A 16,976-nucleotide genomic window follows, 5' to 3' on the forward strand; every position below is an offset into this window, starting at 1 on the left:
ATCTGGGTGAACTCTGGGAGTTGGTGATGGACAGGGAGGCCTTATGTGCTGCGATTCATGGGGTCACAAAGAGTCGGACACGACTGAGCGACTGAACTGAACTGAACTGATATATATATTTATATATATATATATGTATATATACATAATATATTGGTTTTCCCAGGTGGATCCGTGGTAAAGAATCTGCCTGCCAATGCAGGAGATACCGGAGACATGGTTTTGATCCCTGGGTGAGGGATATCCCCTGGAGGAGGGAATGACAACTCACTATTGTGTTCTTGCCTGAGAAATCCCATGGACAAAGGAGCCTGGCGGTCTACAGTCCTTGGGGTAAAAGGGTTGGCCATGACTGAGTGTCCATCTATAGACAGACACTATATATAGTGTCTATCTATACATGAATATATGTATAACGTATGTAAATCAGTTCCAGTACCACAGTTCAAAAGCATCAATTCTTCGGCGCTCAGCTTTCTTCACAGGCCAACTTTCACATCCATACATGACCACTGGAAAAACCATAGCCTTGACTAGATGGACCTTTTTTGGCAAAGTAATACCTCTGCTTTTTAATATGTTATCTAGTTTGGTCATAACTTTCCTTCCAAGGAGTAAGTGTCTTTTAATTTCATGTCTGCAGTCACCATCTGCAGTGATTTTGGAGCCCCAGAAAATAAAGTCCGACACTGTTTCCACTGTTTCCCCATCTATTTCCCATGAAGTGATGGGACCAGATACCATGATCTTCATTTTCTGAAAGTTAAACTTTAAGCCAACATTTTCACTCTCCTCTTTCACTTTCATCAAGAGGCTTTTTAGTTCCTTTTCACTTTCTGCCATAAGGGTGGTTTCATCTGCATTTCTGAGGTTATTGATATTTCTCCTGGCAATCTTGATTCCAGCTTGTGTTTCTTCCAGTCCAGTGTTTCTCATGATGTTCTCTGCATATAAGGTAAATAAGTAGGGTGACAATATACAGCCTTGATGTACTCCTTTTCCTATTTGGAACCAGTCTGTTGTCCCATGTCCATTTCTAACTGTTGCTTCCTGACCTCCTTATAGGTTTCTCAAGAGGCAAGTCAGGTGGTCTGGTATTCCCATCTCTTTCAGAATTTTCCACAGTTTGTTGTGATCCACACAGTCAAAGGCTTTGGCATAGTCAATAAAGCAGAAATAGATGTTTTTCTGCAACTCTCTTGCCTTTTCCATGATCCAGAGGATGCTGGCAATTTGATTTCTGGTTCCTCTGCCTTTTCTAAAACCAGCTTGAACATCTGGAAGTTCATGGTTCACATATTGCTGAAGCCTGGCTTGGAGTTATATATGCAATTATTTTATATATATATATTATTAAATATTATATTACATATATATATCTATCAATTATATAATGGATTTATAATGCAATTCTGTTGTGTTTTTTGTAGGTAATAATTATATCTTACATCTTTTATTTCCAGTGTAAGGCTAAGAATACTGCTTGAAATAGTAAACATACTCAAAATCTCCTTATGCATTACTGAAATTTTTCAAGTGAATTAATACCATGTTGTAAGACTGGGCTCTTAAATCATAATAGGTACCATTTAGAAAACACTTTCTCTTTGTCAGGCACTGTACTAGGAATGGTATATACTGGGTTTTACATTCTCAAACAACTTGTCAGCAGAGTATTGTACTATGTGCCCTGTTTATATAACAAGAGCTACAGGTATATGGTGAATACTGTGCTGGGATTTTATAAATCTACTTTAATCCTCATAACTGAGTTTAATAGGGTCATGCACACATTAGGGATGATAAAACAACACTCAGAGGAGTTAGTAGCTCTATCAGAATAAGACAGGTGTTTCTGAGTTATAACAAAGTGCCAGTTTAGTATGAAATAATGATTAAAATCTATGTTCTTTTTATTATATGTTGCAGCATCTCCTGTGTTTATATAATTAGTATGCAAAGCAGAGGAACATGCCCATGTACTCTAAGCTGAGATTTGTACTAAATGTACATTTGTACTATGTACATACATTCATGCATATATATAATAAATATGTACATACATAAATATATGATAAATGTACATACATATGTGTGTATGTTCAGTTCAGTTCAGTTCAGTTGCTCAGTTGTGTCTGACTCTTTGTGAAACCATGAATCGCAGCATGCCAGGCCTCCCTGTTCATCACCATCTCCCAGAGTTCACTCAGACTCATGTCCACTGAGTCCGTGATGCCATCCAGCCATCTCATCCTAGGTCGTCCCTTTCTCCTACTGCCCCCAATCCCTCCCAGCATCAGAGTCTTCTCCAATGAGTCAACTCTTCGCATCAGGTGGCCAAAGTACTGGAGTTTCAGCTTCAGCATCATTCCCTCCAAAGAAATCCCAGGGCTGATCTCCTTCAGAATGGACTGGTTGGATCTCCTTGCAGTCCAAGGGACTCTCAAGAGTCTTCTCCAACACCACAGTTCAAACACATCAATTCTTCAGCGCTCAGCCTTCTTCACAGTCCAAGTCTCACATCCCTACATGACCACAGGAAAAACCATAGCCTTGACTAGACGGACCTTAGTCGGCAAAGTAATGTCTCTGCTTTTGAATATGCTGTCTAGGTTGGTCATAACTTTTCTTCCAAGGAGTAAGCATCTTTTAATTTCATGTCTGCAGTCACCATCTGCGGTGATTTTGGAGCCCCCAAAAATGAAGTCTGACACTGTTTCCACTGTTTCCCCATCTATTTCCCATGAAGTGATGGGACCGAATGCCATGATCTTCGTTTTCTGAATGTTGAGCTTTAAGCCAACTTTTTCACTCTCCTCTTTCACTTTCATCAAGAGGCCTTTTAGCTCCTCTTCACTTTCTGCCATAAGGGTGGTGTCATCTGCATATCTGAGGATATTGATATTTCTCCCGGCAATCTTGATTCCAGCTTGTGTTTCTTCCAGTCCAGTGTTTCTCATGATGTACTCTGCATAGAAGTTAAATAAGGGGGGTGACAAAATACAGCCTTGACGTACACCTGTTCCTATTTGGAACCAGTCTGTTGTTCCATGTCCAGTTCTCACTGTTGCTTCCTGACCTGCATACAGATTTCTCAAGAGGCAGGTTAGTTGGTCTGGTATTCCCATCTCTTTCAGAATTTTCCACAGTTTACTGTGATCCACACAGTCAAAGGCTTTGGCATAGTCAATAAAGCAGAAATAGATGTTTTTCTGGAACTCGCTTGCTTTTTGCATGATCCAGTGGATGTTGGCAATTTGATCTCTGGTTCCTCTGCCTTTTCTAAAACCAGCTTGAACATGAGGAAGTTCACGGTTCATGTATTGCTGAAACCTGGCTTGGAGAATTTCAAGCATTACTCTACTAGCATGTGAAATGAGTGCAATTGTGCGGTAGTTTGAGCATTCTTTGGCAGTGCCTTTCTTTGGGATTGGAATGAAAACTGACCTTTTCCAGTCCTGTGGCCACTGCTGAGTTTTCCAAATTTGCTGGCATATTATAGTGCAGCCCTTTCACAGCATCGTCTTTCAGGATTTGAAAGTGCTCAACTGGAATTCCATCACCTCCACTAGCTTTGTTCGTAGTGATGCTTTCTAAGGCCCACTTGACTTTACATTCCAGGATGTCTGGCTCTAGATGAGTGATCACATCATCATGATAATCTGCATCGTGAAGATCTTTTTTGTACAGTTCTTCCGTGTATTCTTGCCAGCTCTTTACATACATACATATAATAAATACCTCTTAAAGAAAGAGATTATCAGTTAATGAGTCACTAAAGATTTTGGCAATATGCAAGTCTAGTCAAAACGTCTAGCCTCATAGCCTTAGTGTTCAGGAAAGTAAAACAGAAACATAACACACTATATAGTACTGAAGTAGAGCTGGATCCCAGGTCTTTGCCCCTGTATACTCAGCCTGCCATTTGTCTGTCGAAGAATTTTAGCCAGAGAATAAGTTTAATCAGAGAAGTGATAAAATGCAGAAACAAAGGAAAACAGTCAAAGGAGACCAAATAATAATAGTTTAGTCATTAAGCAAAGTTAAAGACCTTTAGTTCGTCCTCATGGGCTGTATATAATCCTCTGAGCCATAGCCACTAAACTGTCTTATAAATACTGAAACCTCCCCGCTACCAGGTCAAAGAAGCTACCTATGATAACCAGACTGTAGCCCTGAAATAGGCTGCCACAATTCTTAGAACTGGCCTCAGAAAAATAAATGGAAACAAACTGACCCTGGAACTAAATGCTGCACAGTGTGTCCAGCTCTTTGCGATCGCATGGAATGTAGCCTCTGTCCACCCAATTTTCCAGGCAAGAGAACTGGAATGGGTTGCCATCTCTTCCTTCAGGCAAATCTTCCTGACCCAGGGATTGAATTCACTTTTCTTGTGCCCCCTTCATTGGTAGGCAGATCCTTTACTACTGCTTCACCTGGGACTCCCTATACTTAAAGCAGTCAAGATGACACTGATAAGACCACTACATGACTAATTTCAAGATGATTGTCAGCAGACTGTGCTGTTTCTACATGTAGCCCACTCCTTCTGTCTATAAAAAGCTCTTTCCCACTGATTGTTAGTCAGGGGTGGTTAGTCAGCCTTTGAGCAGAAGACCTCCTTTCCCTAAACCCACCCTACCCCCGCCTTGGTTCCTGGCTTCCGAAATAAAGCAGACTTTCCAATTTTCCTTTTTATTGGCCTTTGAGTGGCAGCAGCTGGGCCAGTTTTTTTCTTTATTTGTTTTGTTTTGTTTGCATCCAACCTGCTGCTGTGCTTTCAAGATATCTGCTTCCTCGAGTAGAGCAGCTGACCATGACAGCAGGATGGGATGGCTGCAAGGGACCCACTGCTTTTGGTGAACTGGTTCTGAGAGGAACATTTGAGGGCACATTCCCAGCAGCTACTCAAACCATTTGTTTGGGGGATCCTCCCTATTTCTCCCCTGCTTGGTGACCTTGGTGGAACAGAAGCATGCATCTGGAAGAGCTGAGCTCCAGGGGATCTTCCTAACCCAGGGATCAAACCTGCATCTCTTGCATCTTCTGCATTGGGAGGAGAGTTCTTTTCCTCTAGCGCCATCTGGGAAGCAGCAAAGCCTAGGGGAAAACTTAAAGTTAATTCTTATCATATCCTTGAAATACAAATGCAGCCCATTTTGCCTTGGACTTCAGCCTTGGGTATATGATTTCCCTGGTGGCTCAGATAGTAAAGCGTTTGTCTACAATGAGGGAGACCTGGGTTCGATCTCTGGGTCGGGAAGATCCCCTGGAGAAGGAAATGGCAATCCACTCCAGTACTATTGCCTGGAAAATCCCATGGACAGAGGAGCCTGGAAGGCTACAGTCCATGGGGTCACAAAGAGTTGGACACGACTGAGTGACTTCACTTTCAGCCTTGGGTAAATTAGTAGAAATTCAAAAGATGTTTGGGTTCATTAAACATGCATCTTGTATATTAAAGAGAAATTTTGAAAAATGTACACTTTTAGAGGTTATGGAATATGTTGTTTAGTTTGCCAATAAGAAATTGCTGGTATAATAGTCCTATCATTTGCTTCTTGGTATTTTTAAGGTCTTTAATGGGCTAAAAGTTGTAGTATGCAATTAAAGCTACTGCATTGACAAAGGAAACATTTCAGTGTGTAAAGCAAATAGCATGTGTGTTCTCAGAGAGAGCAGGTATAAAGACTAGAGGTATTAAAAAAATAAAAGACTAGAGGTATTTTGTTGAGGAAAAAATGGAGAATAATGTTGTCCTATAGCTGGCTGCTTGTATATGGGGAAAATAAGAGACATTAATATGGATCCAATAAGTGATAAAGGTTTGTGAGAAAGGAGCTTTGAGAAAATATTTTTGTACATTGTCAGGATAAAGATTAGACTGGATTTAATTAGATAAGTGAATTTTGTTATTAATAGTAATCTTGTGCTAGACTAGAACTTGTTTTTCTGTCTCTGTTAAGGGAACAAAGGTTTCCTGGAAAAATGAATTGGTTATTATAACAGACTGTAAGTTTCTTCTCTAAGTAACTTTGAGTACTCCAGAAGGCCCCTGAGGCATCTCAGAAGGAATATTTAAATAAGTAGGATTATTTAGTACATTAAATTATACAGAAAACACTGTGAAATAATAATTATGAATATTCTTATGTTATACTGTATGGATAGCCTCCTCTAGTGTTATGGAAGTTACATGGAGTTTCTAAAACTTGAGTATGTTCTGGTATTATGTTGTCAATCATACTTCTAGTTATAAATTGTCTAGTCAAGTTGTCACAGAGCACAGCTACTTATGATGTGTATCACTGCTGGTTTTAAGTCCACTGCTTAAAGCACACACACAATGTTTGTGTGATAGTTGGATATAATTTATAAAATGTATAGCCGGTAAAATGTGTCCCCATCAGCATACCTTTGTACTTGTTTGTTATGTCTGATTAGTTTGCCCCCAATAAGGGAGACTAGGCAAATATATAAACAAAAAAGTAGGGACAAAAACTGATCCAGAGGAGGCAATTGAGTCATTCTGGCAACACTGGGAAAATGTGTATCTCGAACTTGTTGTCATTAGCATGCAGGAAATAATACATGCCTAGAAATATTATCCTAAAGATTAAATGTGATTGTTCAAAACACGTACACTTTACATTATTCTGGAAAGGGGAATAATTGAAACTTGCTTTTCCTCAACTTCCCACTGGAAAGAAAATTCTCAACTCTGCAAGAAAATTATTATTGTGAAATTACTTTTGTTAAAGCATTAGAATAGCAAAAAATTTCATTAAGATAGAAAACAAAATAATTTTCTCAAATGTCCTGTGGTGGAGAATATTTTTTTGAATCTCAATAAGCCTCTATGTGGGTGTGAAATTTTAGAGATGTTAGCTAGTCCTGGGCTTTTGAACTGTGGTGTTGGAGAAGACTCTTGAGAGTCCCTTGGACTACAAGGAGATCCAACCAGTCCATTCTAAAGGAGATCAACCCGGGGATTTCTTTGGAAGGACTGATGCTAAAGGTGAAACTCCAGTACTTTGGCCACCTTATGCGAAGAGTTGACTCATTGGAGAAGACTCTGATGCTGGCAGGGATTAGGGGCAGGAGGAGAAGGGGACGACCGAGGATGAGATGGCTGGATGGCATCACTGACTCAATGAACGCAACTCTGAGTGAACTCCGGGAGTTGGTGACGGACAGAGAGGCCTGGCGTGCTGCGATTCATGGGGTCGCAAAGAGTCGGACACGACTGAGCGACTGAACTGAACTGAACTGAACTTTGGTGGGTACTCATTTTGCAATATATAGGTTGATCTAATTCAACACACGACTCTTAAAATTAAAAAATGTTAAAGGTTAATCAGATACCAATAAATTGGTGGAAAATGTTTTTTAAAATTTATTGAAGCTTTAATGCGATAGACTCAGATGTTCCAGAATATCTATTGATTATTATTAATACATCATTTGTGAATATAATGGTATCATAAATTTGTCAAAGAACTAATTTTGAAGGGTATATTATGTGGATAAGAATAGAAATTTAAAGAATGCGTTTTTTATTAAGTCCATATTTACTTGACAAAAATGTGGATAAGATGTTACATAAAATATTTTTATTGATTCTAGTAATTCAGAAAAATTACCAATTTTAAAACAGATTCATTTGTTATAAACATTAATCATTTATTGAATTAGCCAATACACATGACACACATAGTGTAAAATACTTACATATGTAGTCCTTATGATTATAATGAATATCGTCTCATAATAATATATATTCATATCATACTTATACTAATTTCAACTAGATTTTTTAACTTAATAATAATTAAGTCAATTTGATTTTTCAGTAAGTTACTGTGATCCTTGTCTCAGAGGATATGGATGTTTGAAATCTAATACAAGTTTTGGATAAAGCAACAGATACTGTCTTATTATCATGTCCCTCCACTTGTAGTTTACTATTTTAGGAGTAAAATTATATGTTTAGAACCACAGTCAGAAAATTTGAGATGAGTTAATATATTTTTAGTCAATGGTGCCACTTACACATAGCAATAGCACTTGTTTTCAGTTTTTATTTTTTTTTACATGATTAGTGACATTATTATTTATGATCAGGCATTTTACACTTCAGAGTGCATGACATATCTGAGAGTAATAGGGTTCCTGCTTTGAGGGGATTCTAATTCATCATCCCTTAATTGCCTGCTTGGAGCAAAGTCAAACTGATTCCCATCTTGCCTGACCAAAGCAGCGTTCCTTTTAGCCTTGAACACCTGACTCTCACTTCTCTTTGTAAGAAAACTCATGTCAATTTGAAAAATATTCACTGCAAAGAGAGGGTAAGGAAATAAAGTACACTAAGATTATTCTTAGTAATGTCATTGTTACCTCCATTTTTAGGGTTGTAAGGCATTACAAAATAAGACCTTGTTGGATCCCTCAAACACCCTTAAAGCCTTGCTGGCAAAACACAGACTAGGATTGATTCAGGCCTAGAATCACACTAAGTAATGAAAAGTAGAATGTAGTACTTAGAAAAAAAAAAACTTTTTCCCTGACAGAATTCCACAAGTTCTAACATTGTCACCATTTTTGGGGGCATAGATCCAGTATTATTGATTTTTATGCATCAAAAGAAGACTAAACAATAACAACATGAAATAGTGTTTTTACTGCTTCCTGTAAACACACAAACAAGTACCAATACAAGGAGGGTGGAGTTTCAGAGAGGGTAATTGCTAAATACAGTGAAATAAAAAATCAAATCAAAATAAGGAGGATCACTCATTGGGATCATTTCATTTTATGTTGTCAAATGCCTTTTTAAAGTAAATTGCAAATATTTGCTGGGAAAACAAAATAAAGTCTGTTGACTAAGAGTATGTCCTTATAATATAACTTAATGCCTTTAAAAAAAAAACAAAAACGTAAGGAATGACATAGTCTCTAATTGCATTGCTGCTTTCTTTCATAAATACTCTCAGGAAGTCACAAAAGAGACAGAGCATATAACTTGCAGTTTTCAATATTCATTTCAGGGTTTAGGCTAAGTTTGTGTTTGAGTTCTTGCTGTCTATGGAGAGAATTATCTGCCTTCAATATCAGAACGACTGCCAAAAAAAAAAAAAAAAAAAAAAAACCAGCCAGAAGGCCAGGCAGTCTCTGCTGATACACCATGCTGACTGCTTCTGGGGTGTTGATGAATTCACTGACTCCACCCCAACTCACTCTAAATGTTTCACTAGAACAAAGATGGCACTCAGAAGAGAGGTCAGCAAACCAAACTATAACCCATGGGCCAGAATTCTAATTATCTGGGCTTTTATAACAGTATCTTCTGTCCCATGCCTGTTGATATCAATATTACCAATTACTGGGTGTCATCTGTGTTCTGAGAGAACACTTCTTCACATATCTCAATGTTTGTTCATCATCAGAACAACCTTATATTGTAAGCATTCTTGAAAGAGATTGTGTAGATTAAGAATCAAAATAGGTTGTTTTTTTTTTTTTTTTCCCTATAAAGTTCATAGTATTTCCTGCTTTTCAGATCATACAACCTCAATGGCTACCACTCAGCTCCACTACATGTAGACTAATGGGTGTTGCTGGGCTCCACTAAGACTTTATTTACAAAGTCAAGTAGCAGGCTGGATGTAGCCCCAGGGTAAAAGAAACAAATTCCAGTTTGGATCATAGAACTAGGTTTGCTTAATTACAAAGTTTCCATAAGTATAGCTACACAGAAAGCACTTAAGTTTGACACATGATTTTTTTAGTTATCAAATGAAGGTTAATTACCTCCGCAAATCCCCAGCATACACATGTAATTTTTATTTCATGAAATTAAATTCACTTCATCTATTTCTCACTTCATCACAGTGATCTGGTATCATTGTTTCATTGTGGAATCTGGTATCAGTGGTTTGAGAAACTAAGAGAAAAGAAAATATATAAAAATTCTGTGCAGCAGTTAGAACCAAAGAATGCTACACTTTTTTAAATTTTTTATTTATTTATTCTTTTTTAGGAAAAAGGTTATGCTCCATTCATTGTTGATACAGGAAGGGAAATGCCCAGAGAGATTTCTGGAAATAAAAGATGACATAAAATCCGGTTCTGTGTGGAGGGAAAGTCAACCCAGTGATACTGTTGAGAAAGGTTAACCACAAAAGAAACCTTACATCAGTGTTCAATATAAGGACAATTAAAAAAGAAGCCAGTGTCTATTACCCTAAGGATATGATCAGATTTAATTGATAGTATGTGCATTAAATAGGAAAACTCTAATCATAATGACTTTGTTTGTAATAATATGTCTTATTATATGGACTAATACTCTCTCCCAATAGGCAGCAAGAACTCAAACACAAACTCCTAAACCCTGAAATGAATATTGAAAACTGCAAGTTGTATACTCTATCTCTCTTGTGACTTCCTGACAGTGTTTACGAAAGAAAGCAGCAATGCAATTAGACACTGTCATTCCTTACGTTTTTGTTTTTATAAAGGCATTAAGTTATAAGGACACACTCTTAGTCAACTGACTTTATTTTGTTTTCCCAGCAAATATTTGCAATTTACTTTAAAAAGGCATTTGACAACATAAAATGAAATGATCCCAATGAGTGATCCTCCTTATTTTGATTTGATTTTTTATTTCACTGTATTTAGCAATTACCCTCTCTGAAACTCCACCCTCCTTGTATTGGTACTTGTTTGTGTGTTTACAGGAAGCAGCATAGCAAGGTGACTAAAAACACCACTTCATGTTGTTGTTGTTTAGTCACTAAATTGTGTCCAACTCTGCAACCTCATGGACTATAGCCTGCTAGGTTACTCAGTCCATGGGATTTTTCAGGCAAGAATAGTGGAGTGGGTTACCATTTCCTTCTCCAGTTGATACCAACTCCATAGCTTTTCAGTCCTATGAGTCACCTGACCCTTAATTCCTCATATGAGAAGTGGGAATAATTGGCTACTACCTGAAAGGGAAAATGGTGATGATTATTGAATTAAATACATAATTGCTGAAGAACTTTGTTATTCTGTCCCTATCATCTCATGCCTGGTGACAGAGATTGTCTCTAACTGATCTTGATTCCTATTTTACTTCCTATTTAGTCTACTCTCTGAGCAGTAAAGAAACTGATCTTTTACATGTGCACTAAATTATGGGATCCCCTTGCTCAACACCGTCAAATGGCTTGAGATCATGTTTAGAATAAAAGTCAAAGTTCTCACTGTTACCATAAGTCTCTTTTTCAAATATCCCACCACTGAAACACTTGCTCATTCTAGTAAGGCCACAGTGGTTTTCTTGTTTTCCTAGAATACAGCAATCTCTGCTTGCATTATGACCCTTGTTCTTCCACTGGCATTTACCTGACTCTACTCTTTCCAGTTCTCTGATGAAATGTCACTTTATCATACAAGCTTAGTCTAAGTATCTTGTCCCAAATTGCTCAAGCTCAGTGCATATTTTAGTTCCTCTTTTCTCTAGGCTCTTCTTATTTCTCCTCCCTTGGTCTTCCCTCCTACCCCTTCTAGCTGCATTGATGTTCTTTCTATTTTCTTTATACTTGCTTCCAATTACACGTAACAGGAGGTAAGCCTCAATTTTAGTTAGTGATGTGAGGTAGGGAGCTAGGTTAAAATATGAGAAACAATGAGGGATTATTTTTGGAAAGAAATTATTGTCCTCACTAAATTACATCAAAGTCTTTGTTGAAGATAATTTGACTATGTATGTGTGGCTTAATTTTTACACTTCTACTCTGTCCTTTGATGTATTTGCCTATCCTTTGCCAGTACCATGCTATCCTGAATACTGTTGTTTTATGTCAAGAGTTGGCAATTTTTGTTTCATAAAGGACCAGATGATACATATTTTATGCTTTAGTGGCCACGTTATATATCATTTGTTTATTTTTATAACTCTTTCAAATGTAAAAACTATTCTTAGCTCTTAGGCGATACATAAACAAGTCACAGTAGGGGTTGGCCCACAACTTGGTAAAAATTAAATTATTATACTAATAATTAAGATTAAGTAACATAAGTTTGAGACCCCAGTTCAATACCTGGGTGGGGAAGTTCCCTTGGCAAAGGGATAGGCTACACATTCCAGTATTCTTGGGCTTCCCTGGTGGCTCAGATGACAAAGAATCTACCTGCAATGCGGGAGACCTGTGTTCGATCCCTGGGTTGGGAAGATCCTCTGGAGGTGGGCATGGCAACACACTCCAGTATTCTTGCCTGGAGAATCCCCATGGACAGAGGAGACTGATGGGCTAGAGTCCATGGGGTTGCAAAGAATTGGACATGACTGAGCAACTAAGCACTGTACAACATAAGTTCTCTAATTTTGTTCTCTTAAAATTTTGTTTAGCAATTCTAAATATTTTAGTATGATATACACAATTTAGTATTAGGTTATTAAAATCTGCAGTAAAACTTCTTGGGGCTATTATTGTAATTAGATTGGATTGCATTGATTTTACAGACTAATTGGGGAATAATTTATATTTTTATGATTTCAAAATATTATACTCGAATGCCTATACTAGTTAACTTTATGACTGAAAATGACAAAATAAAATAACTTAGCATTCAGACTAAGACAAATTCAGCTGAGACAGCTCCCTGAGATAATTTGCTCACTTGATGACACAGTCCTACTGTGTGGGTAGGTGGGGGAGCGGGTGTGGTGTGGCATGGTGTGGCGTGGTGTGGAGATGAATGTATGGTTCCATACCACTGTGAGGTGAAGTTCTGAACTCCTTCCAATTCCCATGACCAATCAGAAGTGACAAAGAGTCTTACTCAGATTAATTTTGCCTAGAAGTTGCAAGAAAGCATGGGGAAACTATGGTTATGATTCATAGCTTTTCAGACTAGATACCACCAATCTTCTGTAACAACCAATTCAGGAAATTGGTGTCTAATGGTAAACCACAATAATAATTGGCAGATAGCATAGTCAAATGGTTCATTTTATTTGTCCTAGCAGCAAAATAAAAATGGCTATAAACTCAGTCTGGATGCCCACATTTATATCAGTCATGGAGACCACACTTTGATGGCAGGGGTAGCAGAGGGGAGGGCAGCTCCTGAATGAATAGATCCCTATGTCCATGAATGAAGAACTGCTTTAAAAAAAGTTACTCAAGAATTTTTTTGCCTCTGTGGTTCACCTTTCTGTAGCTGTCTTGCTATGCTTTCACACTTTTATTTTGTGCTCTGTGCATTTCTGTATCTTGTCTTCTTTCCAAAGTACATATTCAAGCAAGTTTAGCATAATTTTGAACCATTAAAAGAGAAGTTCTTTGAAATTTTTTTAACAGCTCATTAGTCTTAGTATTAAACTTCCCAGTACTACATTTGTCATCTGTTAGCCTTATTATTGACCACATTGTTCCTCATTATTTACTGGTCCTCTTAATTTAGAACCACAAGGAATCATAGTTTTGGGAACATTTCCTTATTCAGTATGGCAAAGATTTGAGAATAACACAGCAGCTAATTGGAAGCTCTCTTTCACGTTGATGCCAAACCTTTCCACTATTTTATTTTTATCCTTAAGAAAATACCTAATGATTATCTTTTTTGTTTCAGAAGTTTTAAGATAGCTATCACAAAGCAATTCATGACTTCAATTAGATTCTAAGGTCAATTCAATTATTAAAAAAGGGAAAAGTCTCCCACTTCTTTTTTGAAAGAATCTTGGCTGAATGGGAATTCAAGTATCAAATATAGAATACATTTTATGCACTAAAATTCTGGCAGCAGGGTTTGAAAAATAATTCATTTAGCTACCACAGTGATAAGTTTTATCAGATAATAAGACACATAACTATCACATTGTGCCATGCTGTGCTTAGTTTTTCAGTCGTGTCCAATGCTTTGTGAGCCCACTGACTGTAACCTTCCAGGCTCCTCTGTCCATGAGATTCTCCAGGCATGAATGCTGGAGTGGGATGCCATGCCCTCCTCTAGGGGATCTTCCCAACCAGCGATCGAACCCAGGTCTCCCTCAAGGCAGGCAGATTCTTTACCATCTGAATCACCAAGGAAGCCCTTTATCACATTGGTTGCTCATAATCAAAGGTGATAACAGGGCAGTTATTCATAGGATTGAGAAGTCTCAAATATTGGAGGCAACACCTATTTCTAATCTTGACTCAGTAGAGACTGCCTCTTGGTTTCTAGATGCTATTTCCCTTTGGCTCTGCTATTTACATTGCAGATATATCTATAAGTGCTAAGGGCTATCTTCTATATAGACAGATATGTATTAAGATTGACATTATATTTATCATCCAATCTGAGACATATATGAATGCTGATAACATTTTAAGAATATCATTATAACTTTTAAAACATTTATTTAGTGACCTAAATGTTAGTTTTGTCATGTGTGTGTGCTAAATCACTTCAATTGTGTTCAACTCTTTGCAGTCCTTGGACTGCAGCCCCCCAGGCTTCTCCGTCCACAGGATTCGCCAGGCAAGAATCCTGGAGTGGGTTCCCATGCCTTCGAGGGGATCTTCCTGGCCTAGTGATCGAACTCAGTTCTTCTGTCTCTTGCATTGGCAGGCAGGTTCTTTACAACTAGTACCACCTGGGAAGCCCTAGTTTCATCATATTGGTATTCAAATAAAAATGCTTATTCAAAAGTATTTTTAAATAAAATTATGTACTCTTTTAAAATATCATCTATCTGTGTAAATTGAAACATGTTCAAAAGTGTTACATTGAAGAGCTTAAACAGAAAATACTTATTTGTGAATTTTAATCACTTTGATACAACCATATATTTTTCAATTTAATGTTTCTTTCAACCTAAGCTTTACAGAAAAGCTTCCAAATATTTTCTTTGGTAGCGTTTTTCTTAATATATTTTAAAAGGTTTACCCTTTCAACTTCCTCTTCTGTATATCCTAATAGTTTTAATTGAGAAAATAAACACACAACAAATGCTCAGTGACTTGGCAAATTCAGAACAAATCCACCAAATGGATAATATTCACAGTAGTATATTTAAAATATTGAAATACATTAATATTTTCCACAAATAGTCCATAAATACCCCATTACTCTATTTTATGAGATATAACTAAAATGTAAGTTGTCTCTTCCGTCTGTCATTCTGGCTCTCTGGTTCACTGGTTCAGTTTTGGTGATGCTAGTATTTATCATTAGTGAGTGAAGTCACTCAGTCGTGTCCGACTCTTTGAGACCCCATGGACTGTAGCCTACCAGGTTCCTCCATCCATGGGATTTTCCAGGCAGGAATACTGGACTGGGTTGCCGTTTCCTTCTCCCCGAGATCTTCCCGACCCACGGATTGAAGCTGGGTCTCCCACATTATGGGCAGATGCTTTACCATCTGAGACACCATTAGTCACCAGCCAAAGTGATATCATATTCCTTCTGATAAATTGTTAAACATAGTTCTAATTTTGAGGAAATATCAGAGAAAATCCAAAGAGAGAGATATTATATAAAACAAACAAACAAAAAAAAAAAACTGGCCTGTACTCTTCAAAAATATATCAAGGTCAAGAAACACAAAGAAGGGCAGACAAACTATTTTGGAATAAAGCATAAAGAGAAATGACAACTAGAGGCAATGCATATTGTGGACTGGAGATTAAAAACCAAAAGACAATATTATTGGGACAATCAACAACATTTGAGTATATATTGTACTATGGATTTTTATCCAGAAAATTTTTACTTTTGAAAATTCTCCTGTGATCATTTAAGATAATGTCCATATTCTTAAGAAATACACATGAACCATATAGGGTAAATGTCTCCACTTATTCTAAAGTTAGTTTGGGAAAATATACCTGTTAATAGATCAATAGATCAATAGGGTTGAGGACAGATGAAGAAGCCAATGAGGCAAAACACCAAACAAATTCTCAACCTAAAAAAAAGAGGATATGGAAGCTCTTTGTACTATACTTAAACTTTTCTATCAATTTGAAAATATATAAAAATTTAAAATTCTCAAAATAAAACTTGTGGCTTTTTCCTTACTCCTGTAATATTTCCTGATTTGTTTGTCCTCTTTCCATAATGCCTCCCAAGGGAAAAAAATAAAAAGAGGTCATTGTTCTTTTCTCACCTAAGAAGGCTAATACTTCTTTAGACTTTAGCTTTTTTTAAGACTTTTTCATCTATAGCTCTGAATAGTTCAAAAGTATTTTCTAGGTGGTTTCTCTTAGTTTGAGTAATAGTGATTGTCTTGTGTAATGTCCTTTCCCTTATCTTGAAATGACTAGGTTTCCATTTACCATCTTCTTTCTGTTTGGGTGACTTTTAAAATTTGTTCTTTTTCATTATGAGGGTGAACTTTTTACTATTTCGCAATGAGCTTGAGATTGATAGCAATCTTTTATTCATCACACAGTAATGATATCCTAATTTATAGTTCCTAAAACACTAAGAAAAGATTTATAATGATTTTCATCCAGGAATGAAATTATAAGTCTTCAATAACTTTTATACAAACCACATTAACAACCCTGAAGCAACCCTGTGATAAACTCTTTAGATGTTATTGGCTATATCTTGGCTTCCTAGGTAACTAAGTTTTACTAAATTTCCCAGAGTTACAACATTCCTATGAGTTCCAAACAAACAAACAAAATATTTCAAAAGGCAAAAAATTTACTTTTCTTTTAGAAAATTAGTATGCTATAGGAGACTATTTACAAAATACAAATAAACTTGCTACTATATACTAAGGACCGTGAGGCAAGGAAAAGAACATCAGGGTGAACCAAATACATCTCTTCCCTGTCTTTCCATGCTCTCAGGATGGAAAAATAAATGAAAAAAGTAAATCATATGGTAAAATAAAATTTAAGTGTAAATAAGGGAAAATAATCAAGGAAAACACATTAAAGGAGATCAGAAATATTGACTGAATGTGCAGTTTAAAATAGGCCTTT

This window comes from Capricornis sumatraensis, chromosome 5, assembly GCF_032405125.1.
Source record: "Capricornis sumatraensis isolate serow.1 chromosome 5, serow.2, whole genome shotgun sequence".
Classification (NCBI taxonomy): domain Eukaryota; kingdom Metazoa; phylum Chordata; class Mammalia; order Artiodactyla; family Bovidae; genus Capricornis; species Capricornis sumatraensis.